The sequence below is a fragment of the Eleutherodactylus coqui genome, chromosome 9 (genome assembly GCF_035609145.1).
Source record: "Eleutherodactylus coqui strain aEleCoq1 chromosome 9, aEleCoq1.hap1, whole genome shotgun sequence".
Lineage (NCBI taxonomy): Eukaryota > Metazoa > Chordata > Amphibia > Anura > Eleutherodactylidae > Eleutherodactylus > Eleutherodactylus coqui.
In genome coordinates this window covers 168,009,244-168,027,597 of record NC_089845.1, presented here as the reverse complement: position 1 = coordinate 168,027,597, position 18,354 = coordinate 168,009,244, and the positions used below count along the sequence as shown (strand labels likewise).

At 45.2% G+C, this 18,354-nt stretch overlaps 1 protein-coding gene across 1 annotated transcript in view; it reads right to left on the bottom strand.

The window, feature by feature from the left end:
- Positions 1–9,810, bottom strand: part of NDRG1 (N-myc downstream regulated 1) — an 82,422-nt gene extending 72,612 nt beyond the window's left edge. The window contains exon 1 of the mRNA XM_066578769.1: positions 9,680–9,810. The gene's annotated coding sequence lies outside the window, so the exon portion shown is untranslated. The remainder of the gene's footprint in view (positions 1–9,679) is intronic.
- Positions 9,811–18,354: the final 8,544 nt, after the last annotated feature.

Here is an 18,354-nt window from a genome sequence, read left to right as displayed (position 1 = left end):
CTGATCCTGAGTTACATCGTGTATTATACCCCAGAGCTGCACTCAGTATTCTGTTGGCTTCAGATCTAAAATCCCCCAGCATTACCTGCCTAGTGTTTGCACAGAACTTTCTCTGATATTACTGGAGAACCCATTAGCTCCCAGCATTCATGTAACCTTTAGGGGAGTGTTTGATAAGCTTGCTGACTGTTTCCATTAACAACTTGCAGAATTGTGAACACGGCTCTGGAGTATAGTAGTGGCTGGAACTGATCTTCTCCTACCCCCATTCACAGAAGACAGATATCCTAAATACGCTGTCCTGCTGGCGATGGCGTCGTGATACGGAGGACGGATGTAGGTAGAAGCATATATTAGGGTATTGCTTCTAATCCTCTGGAACCTTGCAGATAATCCCGCCTGGTGGTGCAATAAATATAAAAAATGGGGAAATTGGGTGAATATTCAATTGTTCTTTACAAAAAACTAGAACTACCCTGTTTCCCCGTAAATAAGACAGTGTTTTATATCAATTTTTGCTCCAATAGATTTTTACTTTTTACATGTTTAGCTGCCGGGACACTATTTATATTGTATTTTTATTAACTGTAACTAAGGCTCAGTTTTGGAGTAGGGCTTATACTTCAAGCATCCTCAAAAATACAAAAAAATCATAGGGCTTATTTTCAGGGAAACTGGGGTATCGGATCTCAGTACAGCATAATTAGGAGAATGAGGACAAATCAGCCATAAAACCCCAACGCAGAGGGAATGCTGTGGGGTAAGAAATCATCTTCAGCGGCCCTAAAACTGCGGCTTCTCAGCTGCGCTGTGTGAGTGGATTCAGCCTCAGGTGAGGTCAGGTGACTATGCGGCCTCCTGCTGCTGCAGGTTCTTCTATATCCTACAGATGGCGCCAGTGCACTGACTTTTATAACATGTCTGAGCTTTTTCTCCTCCAGTGTCACTTAAACAATGGGGGCTCCATGCCAGGACCCCACTAACCCCAAAAATGATGGGCTCGAAATCCCCATTTTCAGTGGCCATAACACTGTAGATCCATAAAGGACGCGGGACAAATATTACACAAAATGTGTTAAAACAAAGGAAAATGTGCGATAATTGTTACATGTAAAGCCGTCATTTACTAATTGTTTACTGTTCGTTATCACTCACTGTCAACCAACATACAAATCACGGCTGGACCGCAGGCTTCGAGCTGAGTGTCAGCATTGAGGGAGAAGCCAGCAGCGATCTGCCTGTCTAAACGTTCCACGTGAGAGTTAACAACTAGCGGTGGCGTCGGCGCGGTCTGTAGGCGATGGTCGTCCCGTGTGCACCGAGCGCTACATATAAGGACGTTACGTGTTATAATGTTTCTGGCATTTCGCTCTTTAGAGGAGGATGAAGTGACTCGGAGGGACCTTCGCAGGGACACTTCTGCATCACAATGTTCTCCCTATCGGTCTTGAATTCCGCACTTGTTAAAATCTGCGTGTCCTAACTTGAAAAATGCTAGATTAAATCCCGCTGGGGAAAAGCTGCTGCGGAACTCAGGATGTCTTGTTGTTGCGGATTTCTAGATGCCCGCAATTAAAGTCTGCGTAAAAAAACGCAATAAGTTCCGCAAGACATTCCGCACAAAGTATTCTGCAGGTAAAGAGGCAACAAATCTGCACTTATAGATAAATCCGCCACAGCGCTGCGTCCTGCAGACAATTCCGTACCATGTGAGACGTCCGCCAGCGCGCTCGCACACAGGACGCAATACTCTGCTGTCAAAATCCATAGCTTTAAATGGGATTTTTGATGCAGAATTTCCAGCAGAATTCTACAACTTTCAGTCCCACATCAGATCCTCACTTTAGACGGACGGTTTCTGGTACCGATTTTTCCGTAAGGTGGAATATTCTGCTCTGCGTGAAAGTAGTTAAAGGAGGGCTCCGCGTAAAGAGGATGCTCTGTCTTATACCACAGGCAAGGCCCAATGGGGGAGCATGACACAAGGACTGTGCAGCCATAATATCACTGGGTTATCCAGAACATTCTCTAAAGTCGCCTCGTGTTGCGGCATACGGCCTCATCTACAATGGATTTTCTCCCAGATGACGTATCGCTGATTCGGAATTTACTGGAAGTATTAATGTTTCTGCAACAGAAAATGGTGCAGAGAGACTCCGGCAGGAGAGACAATAATGTTCCCTCTGCCTAAGTTTCACTGTGATGCACCTCATGGTTTAGTAACAGCAGTGCATTGTGGGAGGATTTATATAAGTGCATCTGCCCGGGTTTATGAGGAGACAAAACGTGAACCTGGAAACTACAGACCGGTAAGTCTGACTCCTATTGTGGATAAAATGTTTGAGGGGTTTCTAAGTGATACCATCCTAGAGGACCTCAAGGAAAATAGCCATATAACTCCGTATCAGCAGGTTTTTTGAGAGATCGCTCCTATCAAACAACCTGATCAGCTTGTATGAGGAGATAAGTTCTAGACCGGACTGGGAAGTCACTGGATCTTGTGTATCTGGACTGTTTTAAAGCGTTTGATACTGTGCCGCAGAAAAGGTTGGTATATAAAATGAGAATGCTTGGTCCGGGCGAGAATGTGTGTAAGCGGGTAAGTAACCGGTCAGTGCTAGAAAGCAGAGGGTGGTTATAAATGGTACATACACGGATTGGGTCACCGTTACTAGTGGGGTACCACAGGGGGCAGTATTGGAGGGATTACTAGTGGGGTACCACAGGGGGCAGTATTGGAGGGTTCACCATTACTACTGGGGTACCACAGGGGCAGTATTGGAGGGTTCACTGTTATTAGTGGGGTACTATAGGGGGCAGTATTGAAGGGTTCACCATAACTAGTGGGGTACCACAGGGGGCAGTATTGGAGGGGTTACTAGTGGGGTACCACAGGGGGTAGTATTGGAGGGGTTACTTCTGGAGTACCACAGGGAAGCAGTATTGGAGGGGTTACTAGTGGGGTACCACAGGGGACAGTATTGGAGGGGTTACTAATGGGGTACCATGGGGGACAGTATTGGAGGGGTTATTATGTGGGGTACCACAGGGGGGAGTATTGGAGGCATTACCAGTGGGGTACCATGGGGGACAGTATTGGAGGGGTTACCAGTGGGGAACCACAGGGGCAGTATTGGAGGGGTTACTAATGGGGTACCATGGGGGACAGTATTGGAGGGGTTATTAGTGGGGTACCACAGGGGGCAGTATTGGAGGCGTTACCAGTGGGGTACCATGGGGGACAGTATTGGAGGGGTTACCAGTGGGGAACCACAGGGGCAGTATTGGAGGGGTTACTAATGGGGTACCATGGGAGACAGTATTGGAGGGGTTACCATTACTAGTGGGGTACCAGAGGAGTCAGTTTTGGGCCCTATTCTCTTTAATATATTTATTAATGACCTGGTAGATGATTGTGCAGTAAAATATCAATATTTGCAGATGATACAAAACTGTAAAGATATTAACACCAGAGAGGACAGAATGCGTTACAAGAGGATCTGGATAAGTTGGGGGCAGAAAAGTGGCAGATGAGGTGTAACCCTGATAAATGTAAGGTTCTGCACACGGGCAGGAAATCCATGTCCCCATTACACACTGATGGGAAACCACTGGGGACACTGATATGGAATAGGACTTGGGGGTTTAGTTAACTGTAAGCTAAACTGGAGCAACCAGTGTCAGGCAGCTGCTGCCAAGGCAGACAGGATCATGGGGTGCATTAGAAGAGGTCTAGGGGCCCATGACGAGAGCATTGTTCTTCCTCTTTACAAGTCACTGGTCTGACCACACATGGAATATTGTGGACAGTTTTGGGTACTGAAGAAGGACATATCAGAGCTTGAGCAAGTACAAAGGGGGCAACTAAAGTAATAAATGGAATGGGTGGACTACAATACCCAGAGAGGTTAGCAAAATTGGGATTATTTAGTTTAGAAAAAAAACGGTTAAGGGACGCCTAATAACTCTACATATTATATCAGGGGTCAATACAGAGATCTCTCCCTTCATCTATTATACCCAGGACTGTAACAAGGGGGCGCTCTAATAACTATGTATACATATATCAGGGTTCAGTACAGAGATCTCTCACATCATCTATTATACCCAGGACTGTAACAAGGGGGCGCTCTAATAACTATGTATAATATATCAGGGGTCAGTACAGAGATCTCTCCCTTCATCTATTATACCCAGGACTGTAACAAGGGGGCGCTCTAATAACTATGTATAGATATATCAGGGGTCAGTACAGAGATCTCTCCCATCATGTATTGTACCCAGGACTGTAACAAGGGGGCGCTCTAATAACTATGTATACATATATCAGGGTTCAGTACAGAGATCTCTCACATCATCTATTATACCCAGGACTGTAACAAGGGGGTGCTCTAATAACTATGTATACATATATCAGGGGTCAGTACAGAGATCTCTCCCATCATCTATTATACCCAGAACTGTAACAAGGGGGCGCTCTACTTAGTATGTATAAATATATCAGAGGTCAGTACAGAGATCTCTCCCATCATCTATTATACCCAAGACTGTAACAAGAGGCCGCTCTAATAACTATGTATAGCTATATCAGGGGTCAGTACAGAGATCTCGCCCATCATCTATTATACCCAGGACTGTAACAAGGGGGCACTCTAATAACTATGTATAATATATCAGGGGTCAGTACAGAGATCTCGCATCATCTATTATACCCAGAACTGTAACAAGGGGGCGCTCTAATAACTATGTATAATATATCAGGGGTCAGTACAGAGATTTCTCCCATCATCTATTGTACACAGGACTGTAACAAGGGGGCACTCTAATAACTATGTATAGATATATCAGGGGTCAGTACAGAGATCTCCCCCATCATCTATTATACCCAGGACTGTAACAAGGGGGCGCTCTAATAACTATGTATAGATATATCAGGGGTCAGTACAGAGATCTCCCCCATCATCTATTATACCCAGAACTGTAACAAGGGGGCGCTCTACTTAGTATGTATAAATATATCAGAGGTCAGTACAGAGATCTCTCCCATCATCTATTATACCCAAGACTGTAACAAGAGGCCGCTCTAATAACTATGTATAGCTATATCAGGGGTCAGTACAGAGATCTCTCCCATCATCTATTATACCCAGGACTGTAACAAGGGGGCGCTCTAATAACTATGTATACATATATCAGGGGTCAGTACAGAGATCATACAGAAGGTTGTATGCCTTCCTCTAGGTCAACATTGGGGGGGGGGGGGGGTTAGTAGGCTGAACTGGATGGACAGGTGTCATTTTTTCAGCCTTCAGGCAGCCTCACACGGATGTATTTTTGTAATATGCAGAGAATTGAATGGGCTCACTCTCATTTTTTCATTTTTCGCTTGCATCTCGCTCTATTTTAGTGCGCCTTTGCAGTCCACATAGGAGTCTATGAGGGTGCGCAAATGCACATATATGTACCCATGGGAATGCGCCAGATGCAGCACATACCCGCGAACACTGCTAGTTCCCATGCGAACTAGTGGTGCCTGTGCTTATACGCACAGTATTTGTACAGGCACGTGCGCAAAGACACTCTGGTATGGGTGGAGACAAGCTGCATGCCCACAACCAACGCCCACAACTTCATTGGCTGGGCAAGAGAATTCGCTGGTCTGTGCCCATAGCTCCACTGTCTAATTTCCCCGGCGACCTTCTTCCCTTCCAGCTTTGGCGGTGTAAGTTCCCCTCCCCCTCCTCCTCATCCATTGCATCCTCCCGCTGTCAATATCCACGGGCGGCAACCCCTCAAGCCGGCACTGCTGTGGGCTCGTAGGTCCGCAGTAATACTTCCCCCGCCGACCTTCCCTTCCGGTGTTGGTGCTGTAATTTTGCCCTCCACCCCCCCAGCTGCATTTCCGCGCTTTCACTGCCCTTGGCGCTCTGCCTTCTTCTCCCATCCCTGCTGCGGCGCAGTCTAGTGTAGAAGCCAGTAAGGGCGCAAGAGCAGCCATGGGGTCAGTAGCACGACGAGACGGGAGGGGACATAATGGAAACCCATTCCCGGCCCAGCCAATCAAGTTGCGGGCATGCAGCTTGTCTCCACCCATTCATCTGGTGGAGACAAGATACAACAATACCATACACTCCTTCATGGTGTACGCTTGTGTGAGGCCGCCCTTATACACTGTTACTCTGTATCACATTGAGTCTGGTAAGTCTCCACGTGCCGCTCGCTACATCATGCATTCTTGCCTCTATCCGTCCTGGTTCTACTGACTGACTGATGAATACTACTTGCTGATGGATCTCATTCTGTGTTGCCCTTTCCAGTATCGTTGCTGCGGCCTCATTACAGCCCTGTGCTAGTAACGCCAAAGGCTCACAGGCGTAAACGCATTTTGGTCTTCTAAATACACTAGGTATTTATGCAACCATAAACCGCTTCTTCCCACGTATTTCTCACACTCCTGTAGGTTTTTGTGCGCACGCAAAAAAAAGCAAAGAGGGGCGATGTATTTGCTGTAGTGTATACAGGGTTCTGCATATTCACTATGTATTTGCTGCCGCCATTCTCTTCAATGGCGGACTGCGGTACGGAATACGCAGCAAAATAGGACATGATGCGTATGAAAGTCAATGGCTTCTATTCACTGCATATTATGCTCGCAAAAATTGTGCCTGTAATATGCTGCACAAATGTAGTCATGTGAACGAGCCCCAAGAGCTACGAATGTAGCCGAGCTGATGCTGGCGCCGCGGGCCGTCCTATCACCGCGCGACACATTTGCTGTTTCTGATGCGTATTTGCTGCTTTTGGTATAAGTTGTTTTAGACAAATTTATTCTTGATCTGGGCCAAATAGAAGAGATGTTTACACCGCGCCGGACACTTCTCGAAAAGGAGGCGCAAAAGAGGCACGTTGTAAAATGCGCCAGCTTTATCACCATACAGGCGGGCGACAGATTTTAGGTGCAAAAAACTAGTGTGAAGTACAGCGAGCAAGAAGCGGCATGAAGACGAATGTGCACCAGAAAGGCGCCAAATCACACAGCGGTGACACTGCGATAGGTTTGGCGCCTCTTCGGATTGCCTCACCAACATTATACTGTCTATGTATTAAGATATTTTCACACTGAAGTTTTTGCAGGGGTTCGGCGCCAATTCCACGCCAAATCCACAACTATTTCATTAAGATGGGAATCTGCACCGCTTGTTCAGGACACTGCGGAGCTGAAATCAGTGTTGTGAAAAAAAAACAGAGTGACACGTGACTCATATGCGGCCAGACGGACCAATTTCACGGTGTTGCGCGTGTTTTGTTGCACATCTGTGTTTTTTATGCCCCGTGCCATCCATGTGTCACCTGCTTTGGCGCATGCAAAAAAACGCAGGGATGACCAACTGATGTCCCATTTTTCTCACTGTCTCCAGGCAACATGTATAAAAGCCGCAGCAAACACGCATGTAACATCTGTGTTCGCTGCGCTCTCTCGCCGTAGACTTTCATGGGTGATGTTGCTCTATGAATACGGACCAAAACAGGACACACTGCGATTTTTTTTAATTAACATTGGCCGTAAAAAAAACCGCACGTCTGAATTTCCTTTAGCAGGTCTGCGTTCTCCGTATTTAGGCTTTAACAGATGGGCGTGGCTTAGTCCCATTATGCGGTCGTTTTCACCATCAGGATTCTTGCGCGTTAGTAGAACATGCGAGAAGAGATGAGACCTGCCCTATCTTTCACGTACCTAATACTCCGTGCGCAAGAGACGGGCCGGACATATCTTACCACTTTTTTTTTCATACTTGCGCACAATTTTCTGTTAGATAAGCTCACCGCGGAAATTCGTAGCATGCTGCGATTTGCCGGCCACGAGTGGAGAATCGCTATGATTCTCCGCTCGTGGACAGAGGGACTGCGCTTTCCATAGCAGCACTATGGAAAGCGTGTGCTGCGCTCCCCACAGCCGGATTATCGCCGCGGGGAACGCAATGCTATAACGCCCGTGGACAGGCAGCCTTACATAGGACTGCAGGCATAGAAATAAAGCTTCACCATTACATAATAAAAGTTCTGCAACTTTCTTACAGACTTTTTCAGGCTCTCTGCTTGCTGCCAGTGACTGGGAACTTTCTTCTGTACTTCCAGAGCATAAAAGCCAGCCTGACCAAATGTCTCACAGCTGATGGTTTGCTACAGTGTAACTGCATCCAGTCTGGACAATCCACTGTGGGCCAAACAGTCGGATGTGTTTACCTGCACTGATACATTGTAACAAGCTGCTCACAGAGTGTTATCTGCACTGATACATTGTAGCAAACCTCCTGGCTGTGAAGTCCACCTCCATGGGCTCCTGCACATCAGCGTCAGGGAGTTACATTTTCCTGCTCTGTTTGGGCTGAATGGTTCCATCTTATGACGGAACTGAGTGGTACTGAACGGACCCCGACTGACTACAATGGGGGTCCGCTCTATTACTGGCTAGCAGACGGGCATTTTGCTGTAATTTACAGGACATTTTCTAGTGGAAATCGGTGACATGGTTCGGAATGGATCCTCTGACCCTGATGTGAATGAACCCTAAACATAAATAAGGTGTTTCCACTAACTGAAAGCAAGCAGAGATCTTGAAATGCTAAGGAATTGAAACGCAGGTTGTTAAGCTGTAGATCTTGATTCATTTGCATAATACGTTTCTCAAGAACTGGAGATATTTTCCACCATAGACCACTACAGTCAGCTCTTCTGCATCTCAAGTGGCTGATAGCAGGGAGCAATAGATAGTATGCAACTACATGGCAGATAGGAGAGAATAGCAGCATTGTCCCTTAAAGGGGATGTCATCAATTGATGTATACAGGGACTGGTGGCGCTGTCTGTACACCTGCTGGGGGTACAATGTACATTGCAGACATGCGCCTTCCCCTTTAACACACAGCTGTATACTTCGCTGTCCATATCGCCCATACAATAAGTCCCATACATGTCTGTCATGCAGCCTGGGTGCCTCCGGGGTGCAGCGCAGCCTGTGCGGGGCGCCGCTGATTTTCTTTGGAAAGCTGTGACTTTTTCACGAGTTGATTGTTTACCGCCACATGTCGTCGGCGCATCGCTCGAGGTCACTTCAGTTCAAGCCAGGCCAAGTATGCCGATCTTGTAGATGTTTAGTACAACAGACTCAGCTCTGCTACATCTCCTGGTGAGAGTTACAGCAGATTTACATAGGACTGCAGGTAACTCAGCTACATAATGATGCTCAATTCCAAAAACGAGTTCAGCTCTGCTACATCTGCACGTATACTTAAACAACGCCGCTACAAGGCAACAAGGTGATGTCCCTAATAATGAGGCTTGTAGTTCGACAATATATAGACGTGCATGCTGGGAATTGTAGTTCCACAGCCTTAAGGATATTCCGATCCATTTAACATCCCCATCCACAGCAAGCTGTCAGGGAACTACAAGTCCCAGCATCTACAGCTCCCAGTATATATTTTCTCAATCTCTGTAGACTTCTGGGAAACCACAAATCGCAGTGATTGCAGCAGCTGCTGAAGGACTACAACCCCCATTATATCTTTCTGGAGGGGTTTTCCTTGTATTGTTTGCCTCCTGATACAGGTAAGTCATCGGTCTCCATGCAGATGCTGGGACTTGTAGTTCCCCGGGCCCTAGGAAGCGGCAGCCTTACCTCTCACAGATGTGGCGGGGTCCCCAGATGTGGCTTCTCTGCTTCCAGTGGTTTTTTTCACTAATCCGGGCGGCTGAGTGTGGGGGGTTATATGGAGCTGAGCTGCTCCACCCCAGGGCTGAGCACTGTGGATGCTTGCAGGGAACGCCTCGCAGTGCTGATGTGATTACCTGCACGTCACTGGAGCCTAGATTGCCTGATGTAGCAGAGCTGACTTGGTCATTAAACTTTTATGGAGGTTCCCTGTATCCACATGTATGTAAGCAAATTACTGGAGCTCATGTTAGCAAGAGACGCCCCTCTGTAGACAGCGGCTTCAGGGCTCTGGCTCCTCATCAGTGCAGAGAGTGCTGGATAAGATGTGGGGGGTTCTCATTGAAGAGACCCGGAGCCGGCCTCAGGCTCAATGGCGCCCTGGGAGAAGAAGAACTATACGTATTGCCTGTATTCTGCTTGTGCAGAAAGCAGCAAGATAGCCACATACCCCCAGCAGAACAGCACAATACATAAATACGGTACCATAACCAGGTTCAGTACATCAATAATAAACTCAGTACATAGATACAATACCAGAACCAAGCTAATAACAGAAATACAGCACCAGAACCAGGCCCAATACATGCACTGTACCAGAACCAAGCTCAGTACACAGATACAATACCAGGCTGTGCTTGGAAGAAAGCAGCCATGGTTTTTTAAACCCTGAACGATCCCTTTAATCTCCCTAGTTATGCCGCATCATTTGCAGCGGCAGGTCATGAATTTCTAGTCTTGGACAGCTGGGTGACCCTACATTGTCCCGTCCTGCTGCTCACCCAGTAAGTCCACAAAGCCATATACAAAATATCTGACCACAATGATAAGAAGTGACGGAGGTCGGGGAGGGGTTTCATTGTATCAATGTGGAAAGAAATGTTCTGCAACTTTCCACTTTGTTCCAATGTATCAGTCTGGAGTCTAGGCTGTTTAGCTCACCGAGGACCCTCTGAGGACTTCACTACCCCCCATCTAGGGGCGCTGGACTCCTCTGGTCTCCAGAACGGCAGCAGTTCGTCGTGGTGTAGATCCCACTAGGTAATGAAATTAATATCGGCCCCTGCGGACAGGAGGCTTCTTGTAGTTGCTGCAGATTAGATGGCGGTGCTGACCAGCTGACAGGAAGGGGTCAGCGATTCATGCTGCTTGCAGCAAATTCTGACCTCCCATCAGCAACAGAAATCTGGATCCATCTGACCAGGAGATGTTTTTCTGCTGCTCAGGGACACAGGTTTTGCGCTCTTTTGCCCGCTGGAGTCTCACCTTACTATTTCAGCTGCTGACTGCGCAGCGTCTGTTGGTCAGAACGATTCCTGACATCCCCCTTCGACCCCTTTTGTTTCTGTCCTCAGGATCCTCATTCTCTGGATGTTTTTCCTTCGATCACGCCATTCTCGGTATACGCTCCCCACCGTTACACCAGAACCCCCCTATCCCAGTTGGCTTTTATAGGACGTGGGTCCAGTTGTAATAAACTCTCAGGCCTCGTTCACATGAACGTCGGTTTAAAGCTCCACTAGTCGTGCTAAAAAATCATGGCGATCGGAGCGTTAAATAGCGTGAAGGAAGAATAGCCACGGCTATTGTTCATGATTTTAGCACGGCTGCCTGCGTTGTCCTGCAGTGCACTGATGCCGCAGCCCCGAGATGAAGGGAGTCCCTGTGGGGATAAATGAAATCTTACGTGGCAGGGGACTACCTTTATCCCCACCGTGAGGGATTCCCTTCAACCCTTACAGTGGGGGATTAGCTTAATCTGCATGGCGGGGGACTCTCTTCATCCCCGCGGGGATGTTAAACTCCCTCCCTCTCCCTTTGCCAGCCGGCTTGCATAGTCTGCCATAGAAGTCTATGGAGCCGCCGGCGCTGTGCTGTCATAGGGAGCCGCCGGCGCTGTGCTGTCATAGGGAGCCACCGGCGCTGTGCTGTCATAGGGAGCCGCCGGCGCTGTGCTGTCATAGGACGAGTCTTATCTTTTGATGAAGGGAAATCTCGGTGTCAAAAAAGTTGTCCTATCTTTCGACGCGCAATTTTTTTAGCGTATCAAATAAATCGTTGGTCTGAAGGAACCCATAGGGAACCGTAGGCTCTTTTAGATGCAATTCTTTTTTTACGCACCTACTCTGCGAAAGAGGCCGCAGTAGTATTAGTTATGGGAGTACTGTCAGTCTCCGGATGTAAGCAAGCAGAGATCTTGAAGGCAGTAAGGAATTGAAGCACAAAGTATATCACCAAGCTGCAGAATGTTTCCTCATACAAGAACAGAATGCGCCTTTACATGGGATGTACGGCTGACTAATGGCGGCTCTATGGGAACGAACAATCGTATCAAAGCCGTCTTCTGGGCAAAACCAATTGTTGACCTGTCCTCAGGAAACCCGGAATCCCCAGGATCGGTCATCAATAGTTAATCACCAGGAACCCCGTTCATGGGACTCCCAGCGATCCCCTGATTGCCCGTCTGTCAGCGCAGCGAGCCAGACATGAGCCAACACCTCCGCCTCCGACACCGGGGACGGGCACAGAAGTGCAATAGCTGGATTTCAATGGAAGTGAAGCCAGTTAGGTCACTTTTGGTTCCGTCTTGTATGACTCAGGACCGACCTGCGACACTGGCAACTGGGCGGGGCAATTAAGTGATCATCACGGATCTTGTGGGGTGGCTCCCCGGCCATGTGTGAATGGCGACTACTGAGTGCCAATCGACATGTCTTGTGCATTGGCACTTGTTACTGTTGGCCATTTTTTGGCCCCCGTAAACGGGCCCTTTAAAGCTACACAGTATGTACCTTGCCCCGTGCGAAGATATGATAAGTGGGACATTGACCTCTAGGACCCCCAGTTTTACCAAGAATGATGCCTTCCAACACTCATGTCTTGGCAGGAGACCTGACCATGTATGCACAGCTTTCTTGGCCAACTATAAAAGGGGCCCCTCATTCCTGATAAACCTGGTAATCTCAGAGGCGGATCTCCACCTATCACTAGTTTGCTAACTGGCATATCATAAAAGTTAGGAAAAAAATGGTTGTCATGGGAACGCCCCATGAAAGGGACAGACCCACAACAAGCAGTTTTCAGAGAGCTCCGTACATTGTGCAGTGGCCGAGTTTGATATTGCAGGCCCATTCACTTCAGGAAGATTCAGCCTGCAGTAAAAACCTGGGTTACTGTGCTAGAAGTTGGACAACCCCTTTAAGCCCCGCCCATGACCCAATGAAAAATGAATGGCCGCCTGCTTTGTGCTGTGAGATATATGGAGATTAGAAATGATTTCAGAGTTTCTTGTCCTGCGAGGAGTGCCGAGCGCCTCTTAATAATGACCGGGATGTGGCCGCAGCGCGCCGGACACTTTATTGTGGACTTCATAAACTTTAAATGATGGTTGAGTCTCAGGTCGCCTCTGCGGGGGGCTCCCACAATCCTTTGTGTTCTGTTCCCATTTGGCAGCATCAGATGAAGTTTACAAGTGGATAAACTGCTGCCGGCCTGGCCCGGGGCCCGAGCATTCCCGAGCAGTGGGGACCACCGGAACCTCGTACCGCTCAGCCGTCAGGAGGATTTATCATTTAAGGGATGGTAATTGGGGGACGTGAGAACCAGAATACAGAGGAACCCGGCAAAGACTCTTGTACCTGCCTTACATAGTAGACGGACTTGTTTCAGGGTTTCCGGTGATTAGAAGTGATATAAAGGTTAGCTCTGCCATAGGGCACTAAACAATAGGTGAAAAATGATGGTGTGGTCCGAAAATGACCCTTGTTAACGCCTATCAGCCAATCAGATATGTTGGTAGAAATAGGAAAGTCCCGCAGCTCACCTAACACATGCACTTCAGTGCAGAGGTTCCAATCTGTGTATGCCAAGCCACCTGTGGGGTCATGAACCCAACCCCAAATAAATGCAATGGTGTCCAAGGAGGCGGCAGCATCAACGGTGTAGAGATTGTAGAAAAAGGTTTTATTGTTCCATAAAATGGCGACGTTTGGACTTAATCTAAGTCTTTTTCCAGCATGGCTTGAAAAAGACTTAGATTAAGTCGAAACGTCGCCATTTTATGGAACAATAAAACCTTTTTCTACAATTTCTACACCGTTGATGCTGCCGCCTCCTTGGACACCATTCCAATCAGATATGTTGGCAGGGACGGTGCCGGCCTTTGGTCAGGTTTCACTCTGTGTGGAACAGTTTCGGCACCTCCTATCATAAGAGAAGCACCGATGGGCAGTCTGTCTGTATTCTACTTGTGCAGAAAGCTACAAGATTGCAGAAAACACAATCCACCACAAGTCAATGAGTAAATACTGTACCAGAACCAAGGTCCTAAAATAAATACAGCACCAGGACTGATATCATAATATACATACAGTACCAGGGCTGATCTCAAAATATACATACAGCACCAGGACTGATCTCATAATATACATACAGTACCAGGACTGATTTCATAATATACATACAGCACCAGGACTGATCTCATAATATACATACAGCACCAGGGCTGATCTCATAATATACATATAGCACCAGGACTGATCTCATAATATACATACAGTACCAGGACTGATCTCATAATATACATACAGCCCCATGACTGATCTCATAATATACATACAGTACCAGGACTGATCTCATCATATACATACTGAACAGAACCAAGGTCATAAAACAAATACAGCACCAGAACTGATCTCATAATATACATACAGCACCAGGACTGATCTCATAATATACATACAGTACCAGGACTGATTTCATAATATACATACTGCACCAGAACCAAGGTCATAAAAAAATACAGCACCAGAACTGATCTCATAATATACATACAGCACCAGGACTGATCTCATAACATAAATACAGCACCAGGACTGATCTCATAATATAAATACAGCACCAGGACTGATATCATAACATAAATACAGCACAGGACTGATCTCATAATATACATACAGCACCAGGACTGATCTCATAACATTAAAACAGCACCAGGACTGATCTCATAATATACATACAGTACCAGGACTGATCTCATAATATACATACAGCACCAGGACTGATCTCATAATATACATAAAGTACCAGGACTGATCTCATAATATACATACTGCACCAGAACCAAGGTCATAAAAAATACAGCACCAGAACTGATCTCATAATATACATACAGCACCAGGACTGATCTCGTAACATAAATACATCACCAGGACTGATCTCATAATATAAATACAGCACCAGGACTGATATCATAACATAAATACAGCCCAGGACAGATCTCATAATATAAATACAGCACCAGGACTGATATCATAACATAAATACAGCACAGGACTGATATCATAACATAAATACAGCACCAGGACTGATCTCATAATATACATACAGCACCAGGACTGATCTCATAACAAAAATACAGCACAGGACTGATCTCATAACATTAATACAGCACCAGGACTGATCTCATAATATACATACAGCACCAGGACTGATCTCATAATATACCTACAGCACCAGAACTGATCTCATAATATACATACAGCACCAGGACTGATCTCATAACATAAATACAGCACCAGGACTGATCTCATAATATAAATACAGCACCAGGACTGATCTCATAACATAAATACAGCACAGGACTGATCTCATAACATTAATACAGCACCAGGACTGATCTCATAATATACATACAGCAGCAGGACTGATCTCATAACATAAATACAGCACAGGACTGATCTCATAACATTAATACAGCACCTGGACTGATCTCATAATATACATACAGTACCAGGACTGATCACATAATATGCATACAGCACCAGGACTGATCTCATAATATATATACAGCACCAGGACTGATCTCATAATATATATACAGTACCAGGACTGATCTCATAATATACGTACAGCACCAGGACTGGTCTCATAACATAAATACAGCACAGGACTGATCTCATAACATTAATACAGCACCTGGACTGATCTCATAATATACATACAGTACCAGGACTGATCACATAATATACATACAGCACCAGGACTGATCTCATAATATATATACAGCACCAGGACTGATCTCATAATATATATACAGTACCAGGACTGATCTCATAATATACTTAAAGCACCAGGACTGGTCTCATAACATAAATACAGCACAGGACTGTTCTCATAACATTAATACAGCACCTGAACTGATCTCATAATATACATACAGCACCAGGACTGATCTCATAATATACATACAGCCCCATGACTGATCTCATAATATACATACAGTACCAGGACTGATCTCATAATATACATACAGTACCAGGACTGATCTTATAACATAAATACAGCACAGGACTGATCTCATAATATACATAGAGCGCCAGGACAGATCTCATAATATACATACAGCACCAGGACTGATCTCATAATATACATACTTCACCAGGACTGATCTCATAATATACATACAGCACCAGGACTGATCTCATAATATACTTACTGCACCAGGACTGATCTCATAACATAAATACAGCACAGGACTGATCTCATAACATAAATACAGCACCAGGACTGATCTCATAATATATATACAGTACCAGGACGTATCTCATAATATACATACAGCACCAGGACTGATCTCATAATATACTTACTGCACCAGGACTGATCTCATAACATAAATACAGTACCAGGACTGATCTCATAATATACATACAGCCGCAGGACTGATCTCATAACATAAATACAGCACAGGACTGATCTCATAACATAAATACAGCACCAGGACTGATCTCATAATATACATACAGCACCAGGACTGATCTCATAATATACTTACTGCACCAGAAACAAGGTCCTAAAATAAATACAGCACCAGGACTGATCTCATAATATACATACAGCACCAGGACTGATCTCATAATATACATAAAGTACCAGGACTGATCTCATAATATACATACAGCACCAGGACTGATCTCATAATATACATACAGCACCAGGACTGATCTCATAACATAAATACAGCACCAGGACTGATCTCATAATATACATACAGCACCAGGACTGATCTCATAATATACTTACTGCACCAGAACGAAGGTCCTAAAATAAATACAGCACCAGGACTGATCTCATAATATACATACAGCACCAGGACTGATCTCATAACATAAATACAGCACCAGGACTGATCTCATAATATACATACAGCACCAGGACTGATCTCATAATATACTTACTGCACCAGAACCAAGGTCCTAAAATAAATACAGCACCAGGACTGATCTCATAATATACATACAGCACCAGGACTGATCTCATAATATACATAAAGTACCAGGACTGATCTCATAATATACATACAGCACCAGGACTGATCTCATAATATACATACAGCACCAGGACTGATCTCATAATATACATACAGCACCAGGACTGATCTCATAACATAAATACAGCACCAGGACTGATCTCATAATATACATACAGCACCAGGACTGATCTCATAATATACTTACTGCACCAGAACCAAGGTCCTAAAATAAATACAGCACCAGGACTGATCTCATAATATACATACAGTACCAGGACTAATTTCATAATATACATACTGCACCAGAACCAAGGTCATAAAAAAATACAGCACCAGAACTGATCTCATAATATACATACAGCACCAGGACTGATCTCATAACATAAATACAGCACCAGGACTGATCTCATAATATAAATACAGCACCAGGACTGATATCATAACATAAATACAGCACAGGACTGATCTCATAATATACATACAGCACCAGGACTGATCTCATAATATACTTACTGCACCAGAACCAAGGTCCTAAAATAAATACAGCACCAGGACTGATCTCATAATATACATACAGCACCAGGACTGATCTCATAATATACATAAAGTACCAGGACTGATCTCATAATATACATACAGCACCAGGACTGATCTCATAATATACATACAGCACCAGGACTGATCTCATAATATACATACAGCACCAGGACTGATCTCATTACATAAATACAGCACCAGGACTGATCTCATAATATACATACAGCACCAGGACTGATCTCATAATATACTTACTGCACCAGAACCAAGGTCCTAAAATAAATACAGCACCAGGACTGATCTCATAATATACATACAGCACCAGGACTGATCTCATAATATACATAAAGTACCAGGACTGATCTCATAATATACATACAGCACCAGGACTGATCTCATAATATACATACAGCACCAGGACTGATCTCATAATATACATACAGCACCAGGACTGATCTCATAACATAAATACAGCACCAGGACTGATCTCATAATATACATACAGCACCAGGACTGATCTCATAATATACTTACTGCACCAGAACCAAGGTCCTAAAATAAATACAGCACCAGGACTGATCTCATAATATACATACAGTACCAGGACTGATTTCATAATATACATACTGCACCAGAACCAAGGTCATAAAAAAATACAGCACCAGAACTGATCTCATAATATACATACAGCACCAGGACTGATCTCATAACATAAATACAGCACCAGGACTGATCTCATAATATAAATACAGCACCAGGACTGATATCATAACATAAATACAGCACAGGACTG